Raw genomic sequence first — 26,286 nt, 5'->3', positions numbered from 1 at the left:
TCTTCCTCAAAAGGGGAATCCTCTGGATAGGGAGGGATAGTGGGCAAGGACCTCTACCCCTAGCTTTTGGGAGCACTTGGTCCATTTTTCCAGGATCCAAGCTTCCCTGTTCTCTTTGGTTCTTGGCCTGAGCCCTTGTCAAATCAAAGATATACACAGGAATGCCCAACATTGCTGCATGAGTCTCCAACTCCACTTCAGCCCAAGCTGATGTCTCCAAATCATTTCCTAGTAAGCAGTCTACAGGTAAATCAGTGGCTACCACAACTTTCTTTGGACCGGTACTCCCCTCCCAGTTGAGATTCACAACAGCCATGGAGTGGCTAAGAGTTGTGTTATGAGCATCAGTCACTTGGTACTGCTGACCAAGTAGGTGTTGATCAGGGTGAACCAGTTTCTCTATCACCATAGTGACACTGGCTCCTGTATCCCTGTAGGCCTCAAACTCAACACCAGTTATTAGAGGTAGTTGCTTGAAGTTACCCATATTAAGGGGACAAGCAACCAAGGTGGCAAAGTTAATACCACCATCAGAGACTAGAACAGCCTCTGTGGTCTCCCTAACAAGACCAACCCCAGCTACACCCTTTGATTGGCTATTTGTAGTAGACTTCCCACCACCACTGCTGTTACTAGGGGCACTAGAGGATGCAGTTGGGGTTGTGGTAGTGGAAACATTGGTGTTTTTCTTTGGGCCGGTGGAATCACTGTCCCAATGGCCTTTACTTTTACATAAATAACACCATGGCTTCTTTTGATTGTTGGAAGAGGATGTGGACCCACCACCCCCAGAGGATTTTCGTGGCCCTGATGAGGACTCAGAATGTTTTTTATCTTTGTCTCCACCCTCATCAGAAGACTTACCATCCTTCTTCTTGCCATCTTTGTCACCACCTGTATGAACTTTTCTGTTCACTCTTGTTCTGACCCATTTGTCTGCCTTCTTTCCCAATTCTTGGGGAGAGGTCAGATCTGAGTCTACCAAGTACTGATGCAACACGTCAGACACACAATTATTCAAAATATGCTCTCTCAGGATTAGATTATACATGCTTTCATAGTCAGTCACCCTACTACCATGTAACCAACCCTCCAAGGCCTTCACTGAACAGTCTACAAAGTCTGTCCAGTCCTGAGAGGACTCTTTTCTGGTATCTCTGAACTTTATCCTGTATTGTTCAGTGGTTAAGCCAAATCCATCTAAGAGTGCATCCTTCAAAACTTTGTAATTATTAGCATCACTTTCTCTGACAGTAAGGAGCCTATCCCTACCCATACCAGTGAAAGATAGCCGCAAGATAGCAGCCAACTGCCTTTGAGGGACCAACAGTACCATATATGCCCTCTCAAGTGCAGCAAACCACTTGTTAATGTCATCCCCCTCCTTGTAAGGGGGGACTTTGTAAGGGGGGACTATCGTATGCAGGTGTCTAGAATCTTGTTCTCTTACAGGATTACTATAAAATACACTGCTGCTGCCACCATGGGGAACTAACCCCAACCTCTGCCTTTCCCTCTCTACATCTAGAGATTCCCTGTTTCAGGCCAAGCTTAGCTTAGCTTAGCCTTAGCTTCAGTCTGGCCTCTTCCAACCTCAGCTTTCTGAGTTCCCTTTCCAAGGTGTTATCCTCAGGGTGGGAGGCTTGCGAATTCTGAGACACAGAGGAAATGTGGGAATTGGAAGAATGGGACCTGTCTCTAACTGCCTGGACTCTAGTAACCTGGCCTTTTGGAGTGAAAGGTGCCCCACTAGTGTGTGACCCCCTCCCACTACCAGTGTCACTAGGAGGCCTGTTAGGTGGCAGGTCCTTGGATAAACCCTCCCCAGAGTCCTCAGGGCTCTCCACTGATTCTTGCTGGGTACCCCCTCCTCTGCCTCCTGATCCTGGGATGGGCCAGACTGGTTCTGGTCACTTTTTATGAGAAGGCTAAGGAGAATATCTTTGGTAGCGTTCTTACCAATGCTTAAACCTCTTTGAATGCAGAGACCCCTTAAACTTTTAAAGTTTAAACTACCATAGGTTGCCTGGAGAACTGCGGGAGTAGGTTCTACTGCAGCTATGTTTAGAAAGGGTTTAGGACAGAGAGAAAAAAGTTCACAAAAATAAAGAAAATCTTTTCAAACTTTTCAAAACGTTTGAAAACTTTTCAGAAACTTTTTAGAAAGTTTATAGAAATAAAGTTAAACTGTTTAGGTTAACTGTGTATATTTTTAAGTATTTGGTATATGTTTTTCCTATGAAAAGCACCAATGACAAAGTGGTAAAGCAGTTACAAGTACTTATCCCACCGCTGCAACACCAATGTAGGAGGCTGGCCTGGCTTATAGTGGGTACCTGATGGTACTTACACCTTGTGCCAGGTCCAGTTATCCCTTATTAGTAGATTAGTTGTGCTCTAGCAGCATAGGCTGATAGAGGTAGCTATAGCAGAGCAGCTTAGGCTGAACTAGGAGACATGCAAAGATCCTACTATACCACTTATATCATATAGCACTATATCATAAGAATCACAATACTCAGAGTTACTAAAAATACAGGTACTTTATTTTAGTGACAATGTGCCAATAACATCTCAGAGGATATACTCTCTTAGGAGGTAAGTAAAATACACAACATATACACACAAACCAAAATCAGGTAAGAAAACAGTTAGAAGAGTAGTGCAAACACTGTTGAATACAATAGGATGAAATAGGCCTAGGGGCAACACAAACCATATACTAAAAAAGTGGAATGCAAACCACTTAGGGACCTCAGGCCTAGTGTAGTGTGTAGAGGGTCGCTGGGAGTATAAGAAAACACTAAGGGTGTCCAAGATACCCCACCCCAACACCCTGAAAAGTAGGAGTAAAGTTACCCTACTTCCCCAGAAACACACTAAAGTTGTGATAGGAGATTCTGCAAAGACCACAACAGACTGCAAAGCACTGAAGATGGATTCCTGGACCTGAGGACCTGTAAAGTAAGGGAAGCAAGTCCAAGAGTCACAAAAGTGTCCATGGGGGCAGGAGCCCCCTAAACCCCGGATGAAGGTGCAAAATGGCTGCCTCTTGGGGGAAGAAGCTCAAGATTCTGCAACAACGGAAGATGTCAGGAACGTCTCCTTTGCACAGAAGATGTCCCATGGCGTGCTGGAGGATGCAGAGTTATTTCTACACAGAAATACTGCAAACAAGCCTTGCTAGCTGCAAAGGTCGCGTTTGAAGTAAATGGGTGCTGCCTGGACCCAGGAAGGACCAGGAGGTCGCCCCTTGGAAGAGGAAACAGAGGGGGCACTGAGGAACACAGAGAGCCCATGCAGAAGAAGGCAGAACCTGCAGAAGAACTTGAACATGGGTTCAAGAAAACTGAGCACAGCGGTCGTCTCAACATTACAAAGGAGGGTCCCACAAAGCCAGTGGTCAACTCAGCGAGTTGAGCAATGCAGGACGGAGTGCTGGCGATCTGGGCTGTGCTGTGCATGAAGGATTCCTTGCAAAAGTGCACAGAAGCCCTAGCAGCTGCAGTTCACGCAGTACACAGGATTACTGTCTGGAGTGGGGAGACAAGGACTTACCTCCCCCAAATTTGGACAGATGGGCCACTGGACTGTCGAGGTCACTTGGATCCAGCTCCTGTGTTCAATTCAATGTATTTATTATCATGTTTCGGAACTCCAAAGAGATCCACATGAGCGATGATACATCATAAAAGTTCAACATAAATACACATTTCTTAAAAGAGGCAGATCCTATAAATACATGATAAAATAGTATTATTTTGTTTTATAAAACTCAGAAATTCAAAATATCTGTAAAAAATATTGGAAAAACTTAAAAATCCTATAACAAAATCTTTCATTGTGGGGGGTGTAACATGAATCCAACGCCTCTATGTGGGATCTAGTATTAACCCGCAAAAAGAGGGGTTTCAACCAAAGTTTCCTTTGAGCGGCTAGAGCCATAGAGACAAACAGAACGTGTGAGAGAGATTGTACCCCACCTTGACACAGATCACAAATGCTAGACGAGCCGTCCCACCTAGAGGTAAGATCTCTCAGTGGCAATCTATTAAGTCTAAGCAGGATACACAGTCGCCTCACCCCATGATTTAAATTCCAGGTCAAATAGGGTTGCACCATTTTCATAGTTACGGAGTTAGTTAACTTCTCTATACCTCTTCTTTGGCGACACACATCCATGTCCAGCAAGAAGCCTTTGGATCATGACACTTCCTTCATAGTTTTTTTCAGCGATGCATAGGGAATTGAAGGACAAAGGTCCAAGTCCAGGTCTAAGTGCTGAATAGCTTTGATGTAGTTTCTAAAAAAAACTGATTTTTCCCTCAGATTTTTAAAGATCTCACTGTAGGCCAGGTTTCTCAATGTACTTTCCTCACTATGCATGAGGTTATGCGCCATTCATATCACTGCCACAAGGCCTTGCACAAAGATATTCCTTATGCCAAATTCAAGACATAATGCAGCCCCTGAGACTGCGTGATTACAAGAAACCATGCGTCTCAGAATTTGCTCTTCTGTCTTGTCCAAAAAATCTCATTTGGCTATATCAATACGATATCGCGTATAAAAGAGTCGCTGGGATCTTGACCTGATAGGCCGATAGTAAGTGTAAGAAATTATGTTTACTATTTTCCTTATAGAAGGCAGACAGGCCTTGGGCAAGTGAAAGAGCCGTATTCGTATTATAGCGAATGTGATCATGATCTTTTGTCGACGCCGAAAAGATCTTACCCAGAAACTGGTAAGAAACTTGCTGATCCAGCTTGTGTTGACCCATAACCCTAGGATACAAAACTTTTCTTCTAATTATCGTCCCAGAGAAGCAAATCACCTGAGACTTTGCTATATTAATTTTCAGGTAGTGTCTATCTGAGTAGATTTGTAGGGTGTGCAAGTGATGATTTAGGCCTTTTGGGGTAAGGTTATACACTACTATGTCATCTGCTTACAATAAGCACGCAATTGTCCGGCCCCCCACCGCAGGAGCATATGCAGAGGAGTTCCTCAGACTTATGGGTAGGTCATAAATATAAAGAGAGAAAAGCAGTGGGGCCAGTAGGCAACCTTGTTTCAGGCTGTTTTTTGTTAATACCTTTGAAGACAGTCCCTGTTCTCCACCCATTAAGATCTTACACCAGGTTGATGAATGTAGGGTAATTACCAATTGTAGGAGACCAGGTGGAACCCCTAGATCTTGAAGTTTCATCCACAGTATACCCCTATCCACTCTGTCAAATTCTGTTGAATAGTTGATAAAAGTCGCATACAAGATACCTCCCCTAGTCTGAACATATTTATCAATTAGAGTTTGCAGAATCAAGATATTGTCTAAAGTATTATGGGCCTTTCTAAAGCCTGCCTGTTCCACTGGTAAAATACCATTTTCCTCCACCCAATCATTCAGTTGCAAGAGGATGCTTTTCGCAAATATCTTTCCTGTTGCATCTAATAGGTCGATTTGTCGATATTTTAACTGTATTGATCTACCTCCCTTTTTATGTAGAGGAAGGATTATACTATTCTTCCATGATTCTGGGATTTTACCATGGGCATAACAGGAGCCAAAAACTGGTTGTAGTAGTTTTGCCCAGAGCAAAGGCTCCTTTTTAATTAGGGTTATTGGAATCTCGTTGGGGCCCATAGCACCTGAAGATCGCATTGATGTTATGATCCCTTCTATTTCTGCCACTATTGGTGCCCCTGTATTACTCATTTCTCCACCTCTGTTTATTACTGTCTCCTTTCTCCCCGGATTAGTGCCCTGATTTTCAGCATAAAGCTCTTGTATATCCAATTTCCAATCTTCCTCTGCTATACGGACAGCGGCTAAGGATTTACAATTTCCGCACCCCTGTGAAATAATAGCCCAGAATGATCTGAGGTTTCTATTTAGAGCCGCTTCCCTCAGTACCAACCAATTATGGTCCTTTTCTTTTTCCGAATTGCCAGTTTCAACAGCAATTTTCTTCTATTTAGTTTTGTTAATTCCCTATTCAATTCCTTAGACTTGTATTCTAATTGTCGCAATACTAGCTTATTTATTACTCTATTCAGGGTCAGAATAGGAAACTGAACTTTTTCCACTCTTATTATATTATGCTTGGGCTGCTTACATGAAGTAATATGCTTTATTAAGTTGGAAAACTGTATTAAAGCATCTTTCTCCCACACCTCCAAATTTACTGTGATGTTCTCCAATAAAGGTTTAATCAATAGGATTTTTGCTGTCGTCCAAGACATTCTTCTGTTTTTTCTATTAATACTTATGTTTACGCCTTTTATAGACCACAAGACTGTAGCCCCTAACTTCAAGCTTAAAGTGAGCCTTAAGATTTTATGGTCACTGTATGGAGTGTCTAATACAGCTATGTCCTCGACTTTTTGAACTAAATTGTGTGATGCACAGATGTAATCTATAATGGAGTTATTCTTAAATGACTTATGGGTGGGGGCTGCAGGTGAGTCCATATTAAAACATCCATTAAGAATAATACAGTCACAAGCCCTTAGACCTTTCAAAAACAAATACCTCTTTTATCTGTCCTAATTCTAGAAGGAAACCTGATAGAGGGGATATCCAATGAGTTTCCCCTATCTAAACTGCTAAAGGAAAAAAGCATAGTATTTGAAACTTTACAATTTAAGTCCCACATTACAATTAGATTAGGGGGATTACTTATAGCATGAATTTGTAAAAGGAGTTGTTTTAATATAGTATCCCATTCCTTTTCGGGAGGGATATATGCATTTTCAATCGTTAGGGGTATTTTCCCACCCTTCACCCCCCTAACTTGTACTCGTACTATTTGATAAAAAATTGTAGATTCAGGGAGGCTGACATATCCCCAACTATATATATCACTTAAGAGCATAGCGATGCCCCCTTTAGCATGCCCTTTTTTTTAAGGGAGTGCCTTTTTGCTTAAAACTCTGTAACCTGGGCAGGTTAACTCTTTTAAACACCAGGTTTCTTAGATGAAAATCAAATCAGTCATCATTGAACACAAGACTTGTAATTTTCACTGAGCCTTCCCTAGACCTGCAACATTCCAGGAGACCAAGGAAGGGCCAGTGCTAGTAAAATGGCTGCTTCAACTTATCCCTAGGCTTAGGTCTATTCAGCGCCCCCGATAACCAATTCCAGTTTTCTTGATTGGTACCGTAGCCCTGTAGTTTAGGCCCTTCCACAACGTTCACTAACGTTGTGTAACGTACCCTAATACCTTGGTGTAAGGAAACTTGCACACTTTCTTATGATGTAAGAGAAGATTTCCCCCCCTAATTCATGACTGAGTTAGTAGAATCTGATCCGTGCGTCTTAGATGGCCCACCAGAATACATTGTCTTCTCCCGGATTGGGATGACATCTATACCCCTGCGTTTTAGTTGGGCACAATTAGCCAAGAATAATTTCACAATAGTTTTAGAAAAAAAAAAAACCTTTGCCTTACTCCTGCCATACCGTAGTCAGGAAAGACCCTCACAATATTGGTACTTTCAATTAAATTGAGCTCATCTATTTCATCTATTTCCAGAAAGCATGATAACAGGAACGACCGATTTAAGCATGCATTTTGGTCAAATATAGCCAAGAACTCCAGATAGTCAGGTAAGTCTGTCAGCCCAGTAAGGGCATAATCCGCTCAGATTTTTCCTCCCACATTCAGAGTACTTAATCCAGGATGAATTTCCTTGACCACGGGGTGGACAAGATCAGGGTGCAGCAGGATAGTATGGTCCGATCTAGCACATGGAATCACTGGTATCACTGGTTCATCCGTCTGAACCTGGACTTGTGATTGTACAACTATACACACACCCTCAGTCCTGTTCTGAGAGTTCTTCGATGGGGGGATCTGTTCCACGATCTCCGTATATTCCTCCTTTACTCTTTCTTCAAACTTAACCTTCCTTTCTTTTTTTGTGATTCTCTGGTTTCTTTTCTTTCCAGTCTTTTTCCTTCTTATTTTAGATATTCTGCTGACCAGACCCATATTGGTTTCCGTTTTGTTCCACCTGCTTTATGAGTGGATGATCTTTAGGAAGAACAATTGGAAATGGTGCTGCGCTGGTACTAGAGTCAGCTTCCTTCATCTGGGCAACATGAGCCAGTGGAGAAGTATTAAGAAATGAGTTTGTATTAATAAACAAATTATCCAAGGAGTATATATCATTCTCTACAGAGGCCTGAATTACTGTAGTAGTGGCTCCCTCAGCCACCTGTAGTTTTCCTGCTTGAGTTCCTCTATCAGAGTGAGAGGGTTTATCACCTACGATCTTCCTGGCCTCAGTACTTGGAAACTGCTGACTAATACCATTTGAGATCAGGCCTAAGCTCTTACAAGTTTCTTGTTTAGTTGCCATAGTCAGCTCTGTAGAGGAATGATCCATGTTTTGATTTGCTAGTAAGACTTTTAAAATAGAGACCAGAATGTCTTGAGTATGGTCTGAATTTGTTACAGTTTTCTCCAAAATTTCCAAAATAGAAGTTAAAATTCTTTCAAGGCATTTAAGAGAATCGGAAAGGACTACCTGTTGTACAGATGGACACACTAGATCCAGAGTATCTGATGGAGTTAGGTCAGAGAGAAAGTGATAGGAAGGGGTACTACTAAATAGTTTTAGCATGGGGGATTTGAAATTAGAATGTTCCTCTACAGGCCTGGTTGGTGTAGTCGAGGGAGCTAATCTGCCACCATGCACCTCATCCGGATCTATATCAGAGAGTGTGAAATCAGTTACTTTGACCTGATTTGACCCACTTGTGGGAGGGATGACAGCAAAGCCAGCAGACTCCTCCATGACGATAGTGCCCTCACCCATCAAAGCATTCAGGTCATTGCTCTGAGCGGGACCTTGAAAAGATTTGTTAATAATACCAGATGTGTTTCCTGCCGTAACCATTATTTTCTCACAAGGATCCTTCGAAAGGAATGATAGAATAGAATTCAGACTTTTATATTTAATTGTTGTACCCCCTTATTTCTCAGGGGGTTTGATTTAGTTTTTTTACATGCTCGATTAAGGAAGGACCTACTCCTTCTTGTACGCTTAGACGCCATTCTGTTGATCCTGTTCTTTTGATCACACTCTTGCTGTGAAGTCCTAAGCACACCACAGTCTCTTATATAAGCAGTGTCGAAGATAATAGGAGAATACCACCAAATCACAATAGCATCAATGAAAAATCAAAGAAAAATAGGGAGACAGGAACAAGGAGGGCAGATGAAGAAAGACTTACACAACTCAACCTACAATCCTCCTAGCTCTCAACACTCCTGGTCCACACCCCCTGCCATAGGCTTTCGTCTCAGGGCTTCAAGGCAGCAGCAGCAACAGTAGCGGCAGAAACAGCAGCCAAGCCAAGCAACAGTCATGATAACTATGATATCTTTTATATCTCCTGTATGTCAAAGGAAGTCAATGGAAGTCATAGAAAGGAGAAGAGTACCTTTAAGCCTCCTACAAGTCTCTTACAAGGCAGTGACAGTCAATGGAGGACGGTAAGAGGTGAAAATGAGGCGGTGTGAGATGGTATGAGGCAGGCAGGTGGGGCGGGCTGGGGTGGGCTGGGACGGGCTGGGAAACCTGCAACCAGACAGCCCCCTCTCCGAGTCCTGCACTTGTATCCTGCTCTCCAGTCTCTCCGGTCTCCGCCACCTCCTTTTCCTTCTCCAGAACTTCTAATCCTTGTAATTCTCTTTCTTTCTTTCTTTCTTTCTTTCTTTCTTTCTTTCTTTCTTTCTTTCTTTCTTTCTTTCTTTCTTTCTTTCTTTCTTTCTCCCTTCAATCCTCCTCCTCTAGCTCCACTCCTCCTCCTCTTCCTCTGCCATCTGTACTGAAGCTTGTACTGTAGCAATGTAGCGTGCATGGCACCCGGCCTTTCATGTCGCCGACCAGCTCACCCAGTTCTCCTGGGTCTCCCGGCTCTCCCGACTCTCCCGGTCTCACCCGGTCTCACCCAGACCCCCCTTGAAGCCTGGCTCGTTGGAGGGCTCGGGAACGGAGAAGATCACGCCCTCCCCTGTCAGGCAGTCAGGCAGACATGCGCCCAGCATGCATACCCAGCAGGCAGCATCCGGCTCGGGAATGGGAGGGGATTGTGCCCTCCCATCAGGCACTCAGGCAGATACGTGACCAGCACGCGTGCCAGCAGGCAGCACCCGGCAGCAGCATCAGCAGAGGCACCCAGTTAGCGGTGGCTCGCACTCTCAGCGTGCTGAGCCGGGTCCCGCGATCCGGAACTGGAAACAGGGGCAGCAGCATCGGAAGCGTCGGAAGCAGTGCGTCAGCTCCTGTGTTCCAGGGACCACGCTCGTAAAGATGAGAGGGGACCCAGAGGACCGGTGAAGCAGACGTTTGGTGCCTGTAGTAGCAGGGGGAAGATTACGTTGAACCAGGGGAGAATTCTTCTTGGCTTCCAGTGCAGGGTGAAGGCAGACAGCCCTCAGAGCATGCACCACCAGCAAACAGTCGAGAAAGCCGGCTGGATTAGGTGCTACAATGTTGCTAGTAGTCTTTTTGCTACTTTGTTGCAGTTTTCCAGGCGTCCTGGAGCTGTCAGCGGTCAATCCTTGGCAGCGAAGAAGGAGATGCAGGGGAACTCTGGTGAGTTCTTGCATTCATTATCTGAAGAGAAGCCCACAGGAGAGACTCTAAATAGCCCTCAGAGGAGGATTGGCCACCTAGTCAGGTAAGCACCTATCAAGAGGGGTCTCTGACATCATCTGCTGGCACTGGCCAATCAGAGGCCTCCATTGTGCCCTCACACCTCCGCATTCAAGATGGCAGAGGTCTGAGAACCACTGGAGGAGCTCTGGGCACCACCCCTGGGGTGGTGATGGACAGGGGAGTGGTCACTACCCTTTCCTTTGTCTAGTTTCGTGCCAGAGCAGGGGCTGGGGGATCCCTGAACTGGTGTGGATGGGTTTATGCATGGAGGGCACCATCTGTGCCCTTCAAAGCATTCCCAGAGGCCAGGAGAGGCTACTCCTCCCAGGCACTTAACTCCTATTTCCAAAGGGAGATGGTGTACCACCCTCACTCAGAGGAAATCCTTTGTTCTGCTTTCCTGGGACTGGGCTGCCCAGACTCCAGGAGGGCAGAAGCCTGTCTTTGGGCTGGCAACAGCGGAAGCGGCAGTGAAAACCCCAGGGAGCTAGTTTGGCAGTACCCGGGGTCCATGCTGGAGCCCTGGGGATGCATGGAATTGGCACCCCAATAACAGATTTGTAATGGGGGGACAATTCCATGATCTTAGACCTGTTACATGGCCATATTCAGAGTTACCATTGTGAAGCTACATAAAGGTATTGACCTATATGTAGTGCACACGTGTAATAGTGTCCCCGCACTCACAAAATCCAGGGAAATTGCCCTGAACTATGTGGGAGCACCTTGGCTAGTGCCAGGGTGCCCTCACTCTTAGTAACTTTGCACCTAACCTTCACCAAGTGAGGGTTAGACATATAGGTGACTTATAAGTTACTTAAGTGCAGTGTAAAATGGCTGTGAAATAACGTGGACGTTATTGCACTCAGGCTGCAGTGGCAGTCCTGTGTAAGAATGGTCTGAGCTCCCTATGGATGGCAAAAGAAATGCTGCAGCCCATAGGGATCTCCTGGAACCCCAAAACTCTGGGTACCTGGGTACAATATACTAGGGAATTATAAGGGTGTTCCAGTGTGCCAATCAGAATTAGTAAAAATGGTCACTAGCCTGCAGTGACAATTTTAAAGACAGAGAGAGCATAAACACTAGGGTTCTGATTAGCAGAGCCTCAGTGACACAGTTAGCCAACACACAGGGAACACATTCAGGCCACAGCTACGAGCACTGGGATCCTGGCTAGCAGGATCCCATTGAGACAGGCAAAAACAAACTGACACACAAGTAAAAATGGAGGTAACATGCCAGGCAAGATGGTACTTTCCTACAAGGTCCTTCTATTTTTCGTTGCAAGTTCTGGGTCTCTTCAACATGCAAAGTACATATGTGAACCACAGACACACTCAGATGATGTAATTGAAATGGGTGTCAGACAATAGTGGTGACTTTCCCGGGGCTGACTGATCCATTGCTGTGTGTATTCTGGAGACATCTCTCTCTGACTTATTGGACCTGACGTCAATGTTGTTCCTTTCAATGACACATATGAGGCCAGATTGACATTGATACTACCTCCTTGACTCTATTGGGACAGGTGTCACTTTTGAAATGTGACCATTGTGACATGGGTAGTTCCATGTCAACTACTCCAGGATAATTCACTTTTGTATCTGTGGTAGCTGTATTTCATTGGCATCATCTCAAATTGTTGATACACCATGTATGTGAAAAATAGCAGTGTGCATAATCTTGCAAGTGAAATATGGGCAGTTACAAGGGATTGTATTGTTGGCTACAAGTGGCACAGCTCTGAGGATGGAGAGGTCACCTAGTTGTTGTATGGTCATTGTGGTTGCAAGACTTCAGCCTTGCACTTGTAGTTGTCTGGGATTCTGATTAGCCTGTGGGTAACTTTGCTAAGTCCAGATGGCATGCATGCTTATGGCATGGCACATAAACGTTCCACTTTGGTGAAATCATTTTATGGAGCCTACTTGCCACAATGGTATTGTTTGTTAATCAGAGTTCTGATTGAGGTGTTATCATGTATATGTTATGACCCTATTTCTCATTCTTTTTGCAACATCAGCACAAGCAGGAGAAGGTGACAGGGTACAGCCGAGTGGGGAAGCATCTGACCACAGGACCTCGGGTCAAGATACCACCAACACAGAGGGACCCAGAGACAGGATCTATGTACTCATCATCGGAGTCCTTCTCCAGTGGCCACTCCACAGTGGTGGCGGACCCATCGGTGACCCCCAGTAACATCCTTGTCTGCCACCTCCCATTCTATCACTGCCTTCCCTGTTGCTCCTCACCCAGTTTGGCCATGCCTGCTCACCCAAAAGGGTGGGTGTCTCCTTTGCTGCACCTCTGTCCCAGCACCTGTTACCCCTGCAGCTCTCAGCAAAGAGGCTATTGACCTCCTGAGAATGAATTCTATGGGTCAGACTGCCATTGTGAATGCCATCCAGGGACTGGCAAGTCAGCTGTATTCCTTGAAGGCATTCATGGTGCAATGTCTGGCCTACAGAGATCTTTTCAGGCTCTGCCCTACTCACTGATGGCAGCCAGTCACCCGCCAGCTTCCTTCCCCCCTCCACTCACCTCTTTCCAATCCAAATTCCCCATTCCCCTACCTACCCAAAGCACCCAAACGAATCCTCATGTATCCACCTCAAAAGACAAGCACCACAAGACACACCGCCATGCATACAAAAAAATCCACCCACAGACACAGCAACACTCACAACCGACCCTGATACCCCAACAACCCCCAGCATCATACACATGACATCAAGCCTACCCACAGACACCACTGCAACAATCACTGACACAGCCACCACACCCATCCTACCCGCAGACATCACCCTAGCATACCCTTACACATCCATCACAAGCACCACACCTGCAGACACCACAACTACCTTAACACCTATATCCACCACTTCCATTATACCTGCAGTCACAACCCCATAGAATACCTCCCACCCACCACGGCATCCCCCAGCAGCTCCATCCCCCTAAGCCCAAGCACATAAACAACCTCACTCACCCACCCAACATACACCCATCACACACATGCATACCTTACATAAACATGCACCCAAGACATCCACACCTACACAGCCTACAACCACTCCCTCAACCTCCAAATCCTGCCCCCCTTCTGATGACCATCCCCATGTTTCCAAAAAAACTGTTCCTGTGTGACATGGCCTCACCCGTGTTCACCCCACCCGAACCACACCCAGAAGGACCTCACCCAGCTCCCAGTCCATCCCTTCTACCTTCATGATCTCCCCTGCCCCCTCTGCAAATAGTCATTCCTTCCCCCGAAGAAGCCCACCCCTCCCAAGAAGAAGACTAACCCTCCCCAGCCCAATCCTGTGCCCAAATTTAATGCCCTCTGATAACTCTAAAGTGTCTGCCTGCCCGCTTGATGCCCCTTCCTTTGGAGATCACAAGAAAGATAGGAGTAAAGTTAGGGCAAAACAGTGTGCCATTATTGGCAAAGCTTCATAGATTGGCCAATGGCCTTGGGAGAATATTACTTGTTTGTATGCATAAACCCAACAGTTGTTTTGTTTTGGGCACACCTTTGTCCTGCAATTAATTTTCTAGTTTTCTGTTGTACTGTCAAGCTGTTGTAATTTAGTAGCGATTAGATTAAGCATTAGCTGAAGACATCTTGTATTTAGCAACTATTGTGAACATTTCGCGGAATCCATTTGTATTCATGGCAGCCATTTTCTCTGCCACATGATGCCATGTGCTCGCCATGTGCTCTGTCCTACCTTCCTGTTAACTACTCTTGAAAATCTGTCTAGTGACAAGTTATATTTAGCATCTCCCACTTTGCACATGCCCGGTAAGGTCTGCAGCTGTTAGTAATTAGTAACCAACAGTAATGTGTCTACTAGTCCTTGAAAACTGTTAGCCCCTCCTACCTGTTGACTGTGCATTTCCATTTGACCTTATATGTATATAAGTCTTGCTTCTATAATTGTACCACCTTCTTTTAGCCCCTGCGTGGGTATAAAAGGACCATGCTCTCTTAGTTCAGTGTGCTACTTCAAACATTACCGAAGAGTGCTGTTTGAACTGTGATACCACCTCATGAGGTTTAATAAACTTTGGGCCTGATTACAACTTTGGAGGACGGTGTTAATCTGTCCCAAATGTGACGGATATACCACCTACCGTATTATGAGTTCCATAGGATATAATGGACTCGTAATATGGTAGGTGGTACATCTGTTAACACCGTCCTCCAAAGTTGCAATCAGGCCCTTTGTCTTTTATTTCAGTTTCTGTTCCAACTTCTTATATGGTCTGAGGACTTTGTGCAGAGAAGGGCGAACCCCTGGCACTAGTAGGCCTTGCTGAGGCTTACTTGGACAAATTGGCGCCCGAACAGGGACTCATCGGCGACTCGGACGCCCGACGGATTGGTTGCAACGAAGGATTGGGATCTCGCTGCGGACGATCAATGCCTGAGGAGACTCGTGTCTTGGCAACCACAGCGTTTTTCCCTTCTTTCTGATTTGACCATCCAGGTGGCGCCGGTCCTCGACTGAGATCCTTTTTGTTTATTCGTCGTGCAGTGACCATTTGGCAGTTGGAACCTGGACGCCCTGTGATTGGTAAGAGCTGTTTTACGCCACTTGCTGTGGGTTTTGATGCCTTTGTTTCACCACTTACTGTGGCTCTTGTGTTTTGGGTGACTAGTCAATTTGTTTCTTTTGAATTGATATATAAATTGCAATTTATATAGGCAGGTAATGAGGAGAATTTTCTCCAATTTAATTTTGATTTGAATGGCACATTATACTAGAGGTATTTTAAGTGCTACTTTGATTATAATACTCCATATTCTGCACTATTTTTGGTATGCCTGTTTTTAGCGCACTTCGTAGGATGTGTTGCTTTTGTAATGGTACCAATTTGAGACTGGAAGAATCGCAACCGGCACCCCCAGAGGGGACGCCCAATAGAGATATGTATGTTAAACATGGTCTTTCTTCTATAATGTACAGCACATTATGGAATAAATACACTTGTGCGGATCCTGAGTTACGTTGGCCTATGCATGGGTCATTTGATTTGCGAAAGATTGAGTATGTGGAACAATGTATGTGGAACCGAAGGTCTAGGCAAGATATGTTTGACTGTGTGTGAATGTGGGAGAAAGAAGTGCGTGGACAAGTGAAGCGTGAGCAAGCCTTGCTTGAGAAAGAGCAACGGAAGAATGTATATGTGAAAGCATTGGAAATGAGAAAGAAATAAATAAACGATTTGAAGGAGATAGAAGAGAAAGAACGTAAATTACAGGTAACTGGCCAATACACTGTTCGGCAACCTCTCTATCCTATCCTCAATACACCGCACAATGAGTTTTTGTTACTAGATCGCCCTCCACCTCCGTATGTCGTTCCTTCTGCCCCTCATGAGTTAGCTGAGGTCTCCGGTTTGGAGCAACAGAAGATACGAGACAGTTGCTCTATGTTGCCTGCTGACCGTGCGTCTGAGCTTAGATCTATTGCTCATAAAGCAATTTGTAGCGTTTTCTCTGCTTCTGAACTTTTAGACAACATGAAAGGGTGGACGGAAAAGGAGCAGCTATATTTTACTGATGCATTTGGCACAGAAGTTATTGAACTATTTCGGAAATATTCTGATGAGTTAGAGCCCGATGATGTAGCAGCTGATCATAAGCAAATGCGTGATGGTCTTTTTGTTTTCTCCCAGGTGGCTGATGCAATCAGGCGTTTGGTGAAATTATGTGTTGCAGCAGTCCGTTTGCAAGAGGAGAAAAGGGCCATGGACGTAGTTGCACGGACATCTCAGTCCGGCGGGATGCAAGCTTCCATCTTCGGAACAGATAAGACTATGATAGTTCATGCGAAACCAATGCGGGAGGCCGCGCCTTTGTATGTTCCTCCTAAAGGATCGGGTACAAGTGATGATAAAACTTCTGTTGATGCTAAGGGTTATTTTATTTATAATTGGGTGTATACTCCTTGGAATAGGGCAGATGTAATGCCACTAAAAACAGCATTACCTGACCTGCGGAAAAATCCAGCCGCCTTTTATGAGGAAGTTGAGGGAGCAATTAGTTCCTGTACTATGACTTTGGCTGACATTGATTTATTTTTTGGATTGATATTACCACCAGATATGTGGAGAACTGTTAGTAAAGTTGATGATCGTGTAGTTTTTGGGGTGTCATGGAAAGAATTAGAACAGATGGACGGGGATAGGGAACCTGCGAGAAAGCTGTATCAGTTGATTCTAGATCTTCCTGCAGCCATATTAGTTAAGTTAAAAACGATTATTCCCCCTAAAAAGATAGATTGGACTGTTTTAGCATCTTGTAAGCAAAAGGCAGATGAATCGGTCTTTGATTTCTTTACACGCTTTGAAGAAGCATTTCATGATTTTAGCAGCCAGTTATTGTCAGATGATACGGGCACACATTTGTTTGGCGATAAATATGAGCAAATCTGTTACCACGAATAGCTAGTCGTCCAAACGCTAGTGAAAGTTCATTGACTACCTCTACTCCGGTTTCTCTTTTGACTTTGGCTCAGTATTATGAACGTCAGGAATTAGAAGCAAAAGGTAGCAAGGATAAAAAGATTAAAGAATTAAAGACGAAGATTATGTTGGCTCAAGCTTATGGTCTGCCTCTTAGAGGTATTGATAGAGGTGGACGTGGATCTTATGGTTCTTCTTACACTCATTCGAATTTGTCTGTTGATCAGTGTGCATATTGTAAGACATTTGGGCATTGTGCTGCCGATTGTCCACCACTACATGTTCAGCAGTGTTCACGTGGTCGTGGACAAATGAGAAATCGCTCAGGATATTCAGGGCCTAGAAGAAGCACAAATGATCATGCTAGGGTTGCTGCTAATGTACGAGGGCAGGATGGGTTTAACACTTTTGATAGACGGAACCAATACCAGATGTCTAACTATGTGCATCCTGATTTCCAAGATTCTGCTTATGCATAGGATTGCCTAGGATGGGGTAAGGAATCAGTTGAAGTTCCATTAGATCAGAGGGGTCCCTATGTTACAGCACATGTTTTGGGTTCTACTGATCAGTTTCTGGTTGATACAGGAGCTACTTGAAGCGCCTTGTCTAAACAATTGGTTCCAAGGGCTCCCCTGTCTGGCTTGACCATTACATCGATAGGTTTTGATAGAACACCTTCCCTTAGCCCATTGTCACAACCACTTGCATTCCTTGTTGATAAATTTACTGCTCCATATCCGTTTTTGCTTTCTCCAAATACACCAGACAATATTGTGGGTCTTGATATGCTCAAGTATTTCAGGGCGACAATACGATGCTCTCCTGTTATTTTGAATGATAATCATCCTGTGATGGAAAGAGTTTGTCTTGTTAAAGAGGATATTGCATTAGATTCACTCCCTAGTACTTTGTGGACTACTTCAGATACTGATGTGGGACAAATGATTATTCCACCGGTACATATTAGTGTCAAGGAGGGAGCTGTATTGCCACGTTTGCCTCAATACAAAATTTCACAGGAGGGCGAAGAAGCACTCACACGAAGTGTGCATGTTCTTATTGCAGTTGGAGTTGTTGAGGAAGTTCTGTATAATGTTTGTAACAGTACGATTCTTCCTATCCTGAAAAAGGATACTGATACTGGGATTTACTGATTCATTATTAATTTATGAGAAGTGAATAAGATTGTGGTACCACAATATCCTGTGGTATCTGACATCACAACACTTTTTACTTTGGTTCCCGCGGCAGCAACTACGTTTTCTGTGATAGACTTGAAGAATGCTTTCTTTTCGATTCCTATTTAGTTGGCAGCTGATACCCCTGAGCAATGTGAAAAGTGAACTTTGTCCTTACTTTCTTTTCTTGCTTCACACCATCATAAAGTGTCACGAAAGAAATTGCAATATTGTAGACCAAAGGCAACCTATTTAGGTCACCTTTTGTCTAAGGAGGGCCGTGCACTTACATCAGATCATATTCAAGCAATTTTAGACACACCAGTACCCTCTACTCAGAAAGATGTTCGTGCATTCTTTGGTTTTACTTCTTTTTGTAGGCAATGAATATTAGGGTTTTCACACATTGTCAAACCTTTTCTAGCACTTTTGACTAAAGATACTCCAATGCCCATGAAAGTGAGACTGCTTTCCGGCAGCTACGACAAGCCCTTTGCTCAGCACCAGTGTTAGGTATCCAGATTACACGAAGCCTTTTGCACTTTACATACATGAGAAAGATGGATGTGCATTGTCAGTTTTAGTACAGACACATGTCGATAAGCAGCGTCTCTGTGCATATTTTTCAGCAGTACTTGATCCTGTCACTTGAGCATTGCCTGGGTGTTTTCGTTCAGTTGCGGCAAGAGCTGTGTCAATACGTCAGAGTGAAGGGATAGTTTTGTCACATAAGCTATTGGTGTTAGTACCCCATGCGGTTGATGCTCTTTTAAATCAAACAAAGATGCAACATTTAACTAGCGCTCGCCTGACAGGATATGAATTGACAATGCTGGCTCCTCACATTACACTGAAGAGATGTGCAACACTAAATCCAGCCACTTTGTTGCCATATCCGGTGACTCAGCCTCAGTCACAGGAAACACATGATTGTATATTCCTTACCGAAGAACAGACAAAGGGTTGTATTGATTTGCAAGATACGCCCCTTCCAGATGTAGGCGGGTAATTGTGGGTTGATGGGTCTTGTTTGAAGTTGCCAGACGGTACGACCTTGGCTGCATATGCAATCACCACAATACACACGGTAGTGGAGACAGCTTGTATACCACAGAAGTCAGCTCAAGCAGCTGAACTAATAGGTTTGACACGAGCATGTGAGCTTAGTACTGACTTATGTGTGAACATTTATACAGAGAGCCGCTATGTTTTTGGAGTGGCTCATGATATTGTTTTGCTTTGGAAGGAGAGAGGCTTTCTCACATCCCACCGGATGCAGATAATACACTGAGAATTAGTGCATAACCTCTTGACTGCATTGACATATCCAAAGAAAATAGCTACTGTGAAATGTAGTGCACACAAGAGAGTGACCGATAAGATAGGGCAAGGTAATGCCCTTGCGGACCGCGTAGCACGTGAGACTGCAATGCAGGGAAGTACTACTTCTATGTATGTAATGAAGTCACAAGCTGAATACTGGCATAATGCTCGACAAGTCGTATTATATATTCCGAAATCTGCTTCTGTGAAAGAATGTGAGCAATGGTCTGAAGAAGGAGAATTGGATGATGAGGGCTGTTGGCGGAATAAGCAGATGGATAAATGGAAATTGCCTATAGCTTTTGTACAACCTATGGTTCAGATGGCACATGGGCTGGCACATGTTGGAGCTTCAACAATAACGAAGTTGCTTAAGCAAGTTTGGGAGCATCCAGAAATTTCCAGTACAGCTAAGAGATTAGTACAGTCTTGTTTGATCTGTTTACAATACAATCCTGAAAAAGGGACACAAAGTCCTGCGGGAGGGTTTGCTATACCAACTGCACCTTTCTAAGTTCTACAAATGGATTATATTCAGCTTGAACGCTGCAACAATTTAAAGTATGTCTTGGTGGTGTGTAATGCTATTAATTGTGTTTGACCACTGAATTTGTGTTTCACCACTGCGCATATTAGTTGCTCAATGTTCACCAGTAGCACATTATATGCTTTGTTCAGTTTAGCTGCCTATTGGCTTTGACATGGCATTAGCCATTATATTCTGTATTCAGCTTAGCTGCCTATTGGCTGTGACATGACATTAGACATTACATTTGATATTTAGGTTAGCTGCCTTTTGGCTTTAACGTGGGGTTAGACATTGCAGATGAGCTGTGTTTTTCCAAGCTGTGTTTTTCCACAAGATGGTCCAAGTTGTTTTCTTCACACCAGACCTTAGCTGATAAGAGCACGTAGATTTTGTGTTTACCTCGCAATCCAGTCTGAGAACGGGGGCTTGGGAGAATTGGAATGTGATGCCATTAATTGTGTTTGACAAATGACTTTGTGTTTCACCACTGCGCATATTAGTTGCTCAATGTTCACCAGTAGCACATTATGGGGGTCATTCCGACCCTGGCGGCCGGCGGATTGCTGGCGGGAACACCGCCAACAGGCTGGCGGTGTCCCGGCAGCAAGTATGACCGTGGTGCAAAAGCCACGGCCATACCGCCGGCCCCTCCATTTTCCCGCCAGGTTTCCGCCTGGCGGGCATAAATTATGAGTCCCCGACCGCCAGCCTGTCCATGGCAAAGGATGGCGGTAAGGGGACGCACGGGGCCCCTGGGGGCTCCTGCACTGCCCATGCACTTGGCAGTGAAATGCGCGACGGGTGCTACTGCACCCGCTGCACATCAACATTACCGCCGGCTCGATTACGAGCCGGCGGCAATGTTGATGTGCCATTTCCGCAGGGCCAGCGGACGGTAACGCTGTTACCGTCCGCTGGCCCAGCGGAAATGTCGGAATAGGGAGGCATGAATACCGCCGGTAATGGCGGTATTCTGTCTCCCCGGGCCTCGGCGGTCTGGAAAAAAGACCGCCGAGGTTGGAATGACCCCCTATATGTTTTGTTCAGTTTAGCTTGCTATTGGCTTTGACATGGCATTTGCCATTACATTCTGTATTCAGCTTAGCTGCCTATTGGCTTTGACATGAAATTAGACTTTACATTTGATATTTAGGTTAGCTGCCTACTGGCTTTAATGTGGGGTTAGACATATCAGTTGAGACATTGCAGATGAGCTGTGCTTTTCCAAGCTGTGTTTTTCCACAAGATGGACCAAGCTGTTTTCTTCACACCAGACCTAAGCTGATAAGAGCACGTAGATTTTGTGTTTACCTCGCAATCCAGTCTGAGAGCGAGGGAGCTCAGGAGAATTGGCCACTCTCCAAGTTTCTTCGGTTCTCACACTGAGTTTGCTTTTAAGGATGACTCTGGACTACGGTGAGGTAGATTGAATCTGCTTTGACTTCAGACAGGATCTAGACGTCAGTTGCCTGTCTCCCGTTTGGGTAGAAAATCTCTTTCTCGCAGTTGACCGGAGTCATCAACTTGCAGATCCCAGAAAGATGAAGCTGAATATAGGCCCTACAGCTTGCCCATACGGTGATGAATTTGGACTTTTCTATAATATAATCATATCTATTTGCTATGTACATTGCAACTGAGAAGTACTTTGATATATTTTGCTTTCATTACTGCGACTACTTTTGAACCTGTGCTTCCAATCTACTAATTTCGTCTCTCAGGAACCTCATGGTGGGGAATTAATAATAATAACAATAAATGTCTTCTTTAAACTCAGAAGTGCATTCCAGAGAGGTTCTGTAAGTTCGTTTATGAGATAAGAGGGAAAGCAGAACATTCGTCAGTTTTCAGAGTCGGAATTGGAGTTTCAAAGTGCACTATTTAAAAGTGTAATTGTTTTTTGTTGTTTAGAGAATTACAGAAGCACGGCAGACCGTGCATGTGAAGTTAAACTGCCTTATGGTGCTGTGAGAAACATGTTTTCTTGCTGTGATAAAGCATATTTAGAAAATGTGCCTTTTGAAAAAAATGATGTTCCTTTTGTTCTTGACAGAAGGGTTTGGATACTTTTATCTGCTTACAGAAAAATGCAGGAGAGATGCAGGCAGTTAGAACATGAAAATAAGAATTTACGTGAGCAAATTAGCCAGAACACATTATTGAAAGATAATGCTGAAATGTATAAAACTGCTGTTTTAGAAGAATCTTTCTTTTCCCATTCCAGCAATGAGGGGGTTAAGACAGCTGTGAGCCAGTCTGAGCCTCCGTGTGAGCAGAGCATAGAACAAAACACCCCGCATTCCTTAACTGATAACACTGAGAACAGAGCTCTGAATGTTATTTACAGACCGCTTCTGCAAAGGAAAATTAATTACATGGCAGAAGTACTGTCGCAAAATGTGCAGTTACTGGCACAAGTAAAACATAAGATTTTAGAATTTCTTATTGTTTGCACTGAGCAAAATACACGAGTTTCATGAGAAAAAAACATGGGCAGCTGCGCGCTTTTCATTTGGCAAATGAAATAATTCAGACTTTAGGTTTCTGTGCAGTGCAAGACTCCATGTTAATCAGGAACAGGGGAAGAAAAGAGTGCCCCTGGAACTTTGGAGTATGAAACTTGAAATATCAAGCATGCAGTGGGTGATGAATTCACCTAAATCTCACAGTTTAGGACAGGTACAGGAAGCTAGTATCATACACTGGATCTGGTACATGCAAGACAAGGCTAGAGTCATTGCAGCCCTACATGAACAGGTGTCACAAGCCCCTTTTCAGGATGTGGAAAGGGTGCATGGAGTACCACAGGTAAAACAGTCACCAGTGAAATTGAGTGCACCATTTGAATTCGTGTCTCCTGGGGATAAAAAGCATGTTTGTTTGACTAATGATTGATTGACTGAAGAGTTGTTTTCTAGCACAGGAGAAGGAACAGCGTTGTACAATGTGTGTCAGACTTTAAAGCAAGAGCTGCTTGAGATGTGTCATTTGTACACTGATTCTTGGTTCACTGCCAATGGTTTAGCTGTTTGGTTTTCCACATGGCTTGTACATAACTGGTTCAATTCCCTTGCAGATGTTAAAGAGAAAAACTCAGATTCTGAAGTGTCCACCCAGAATTCTGACTTAGTGGGGATGGCTAAGTGGGTGCACCAGAAAATTGGACAGCTGGGAGAAAAAGCCACTTACAGGTGGGCAGAGATTAGAGATATGCAGATTCCCCTAGATTTGATAAAAACTGTGATTGTGCCTATTTGTCAGCACGCACAACAGCAATCTCTCCCACAAACAGTCAAAGATCAGTTGGGGAGAGGAAAGTTACCAGGACTGATATGGCAAATTGATCAGGTTTTAGGGGGAGTGATTGCTGCAGATTACCAAGGAAAAATCAAAATTATGCTGATACCTAGAAAAGAATCTGATTCATTCATACAAATTGGAGACAGAATGGCCCAACTTGTCAAAAGTGCAGGGAATGGAGGTTTGGTAAAGAAGGAGTCTGCCCCAGCCCTTCTGACAGTGCAAGGAAAGGGAAGCTGTGGCGCAGCAGATAAAAACCTCAGTGCTGAGGTGTGGGTTGAAGCCCCAAGTGACCCTCCGGGACCTGCAGAAATTATAACAAAGGGCCCCAAAAACATCCTGCTGATTATAAAACAGGGAAAGGAAGAGGAAGGGCTAATTTCAGATGACAAATGTTATTTGCAAGAAAAGTCATACTTTTTTCTTTTGCAGATCCTACCACGTTTCGCCACAGACCATGAGCGTGCTGTGTGGTCTCACTTCGGGTGTTTGCGTGTGGGGTCGGGGAAGGGACCGAACCCCCAACCTGAACCTGATTGAGTAAAGTACAGACACCATGGATCCATTTTGCGCAAATGGCACCTTCAGTTCAAGTTCAACTTGTTTGATTACATTCTTCCACTGGAACTAAGCAACCTTAACAGTTAACTTCATGTGGAACTCTGACTTTCACCAGCAAAACTTTCAGGTGGACCGTGTACCTTTATTGCTATTTTAGAGACACTATTATCTCATTCAGAGTATATAAGTTTTAGTCTTTTCTGCGTACATGTATCCTATGCGAAAGGTTTTGAGATCAATATGTCAATCCAGATCCATTGCTTTACAGTGATTGCTTTTATCATTCAAATCTAATTTGCTTATAATGTTTTTTTGTTGATATTAGTTGTTTTTGTTTTTTGTTTGAAATAAGAGGTATGAAACAAAAATTCATTGGTCATAGGGTTGAATGTGATGCTATTAATTGTGTTTGACCAATGACTTTGTGTTTCACCACTGCGCATATTACATTACAACCCTGGCGGTTAAAGCGGCGGTAAAACCGCCAACAGGCCGGCGGTAAAAAAATTGGAATTATGACCGTGGCAGAAACCGCCAACAAAGACAGACACTTTAACACTCAGACTGCCACGGCGGTACAGACAAACAGCGCGGCAGTCAACGCCAACAGACAGGCGGAGGACAATGTACCGCCCACAGTTAAACAACCTACCAATCCGCCACCTTTTCCGGGGCGGACTCACCGCGGATAAAAACACGGCGGAAACAGCCATTTCAAAGGGAAAACGCTCACCTCTACACACTCCACGAGGAACGAGGGCACCATGGAGCCGGAACTCCATATACTCCCTGCGATAATCTTTCTTCTCCTATACGAGGATCATCAACGCCGGCGGGGAAGACAATGGTGAGTACTGCACCTACGACATAGGGGAGGGGGGAGGCAAAAACACAGCGACACACACAACCAACATTCCAACCCCCACCCCGACCCTCACCCACTGCAACACACACACCAATGCATATCTATACATTACAGTAACAACCCCCAACCCCCCCCCCCGGAAGAATGCAAAGACAAAAGGAAATTAGTTGAACCATTGTAATATATCAAAATACAGTAAGCAAATATATACATATACATATACACATTAAACAAAATATACACCACGATTAGTAGTGCAAGTATTGCACCATTCATTGTCCATGGACCACTGGGCCCAAAATGCATGGGCGAGGCGCACACAAGATACCCAATCAAAACGGAGAGAACACTGCAGGGGCATCAGATAGAAATACAACAGGCACCTCAGGGGGAAGGGAAGGGGGGGCACCTCAGCCGGATGAGTGCACAACGCCAGATCCACGAGGGGGCTCCATGCCCATTGATGTATCCTGGGGAGTGCAGAGCCACGGTCTCTCAAGTCTCTGCAGTGGGTGGGTTACCCACTGTACCATCCTGGGGAGTGCAAAGCCACAGTGTCTCAAGTCTCTGCAGTGGGTGGGTTGCCCACTGTACCATCCTGGGGAGTGCAAAGCCACAGTCTCTCAAGTCTCTGCAGTGGGTGGGTTGCCCACTATACCATCCTGGGGAGTGCAAAGCCACAGTCTCTCAAGTCTCTGCAGTGGGTGGGTTGCCCACTGTACCATCCTTGGGAGTGCAAAGCCACAGTCTCTCAAGTGGATAACAGTCTCCACTGGTTCTGGAGGGGGCTTTGTGCACAGACTGCTTCATCCTGCCAAGGACAGATGGAGTGGATGCAAGTCTCCACTGGTTCTGGAGGGGGCTTTGTGCCCAGAGTGCTTCATCCTGCCAAGGACTGAGGTAGTGGATGCAAGTCTCCACTGGTTCTGGAGGGTGACTGGTGCCCAGAGTGCAGCACACACCCCGTGACGGACCCAGTTGCGTCATTGCCCCTACCGTAAATGGGCTAGCGGTGCATTCCATGGCGGTCTTTGCCCTGTTTAGCGGTCCCTGGCCTGTTCAGCGGTGCTTGAGTTGCCACTGTCAGACCTGTTCAGTTGTGCATTCCATGGCGGTCTTTGCCCTGTTCAGCGGTACCTGGCCTGTTCAGCGGTGCTTGAGTTGCCAGTGTCAGACCTGTTCAGCGGTGCATTCCATGGCGGTCTTTGCCCTGTTCAGCAGTCCCTGGCCTGTTCAGCGGTGCATTCCATGGCGGTCTTTGCCCTGTTCAGTGGTCCCTGGCCTGTTCAGCGATGCTTGCCAAGGCGGTCCTTCATTGCCCAGCAGGGCTGTGGCTGGCGGTCCTTCATGAGTCAGCTGGGCTGTGGCTTGCG

The sequence above is a fragment of the Pleurodeles waltl genome, chromosome 7 (assembly GCF_031143425.1).
Source record: "Pleurodeles waltl isolate 20211129_DDA chromosome 7, aPleWal1.hap1.20221129, whole genome shotgun sequence".
NCBI lineage: Eukaryota > Metazoa > Chordata > Amphibia > Caudata > Salamandridae > Pleurodeles > Pleurodeles waltl.
Note: the sequence above shows the minus strand (reverse complement) of the source record.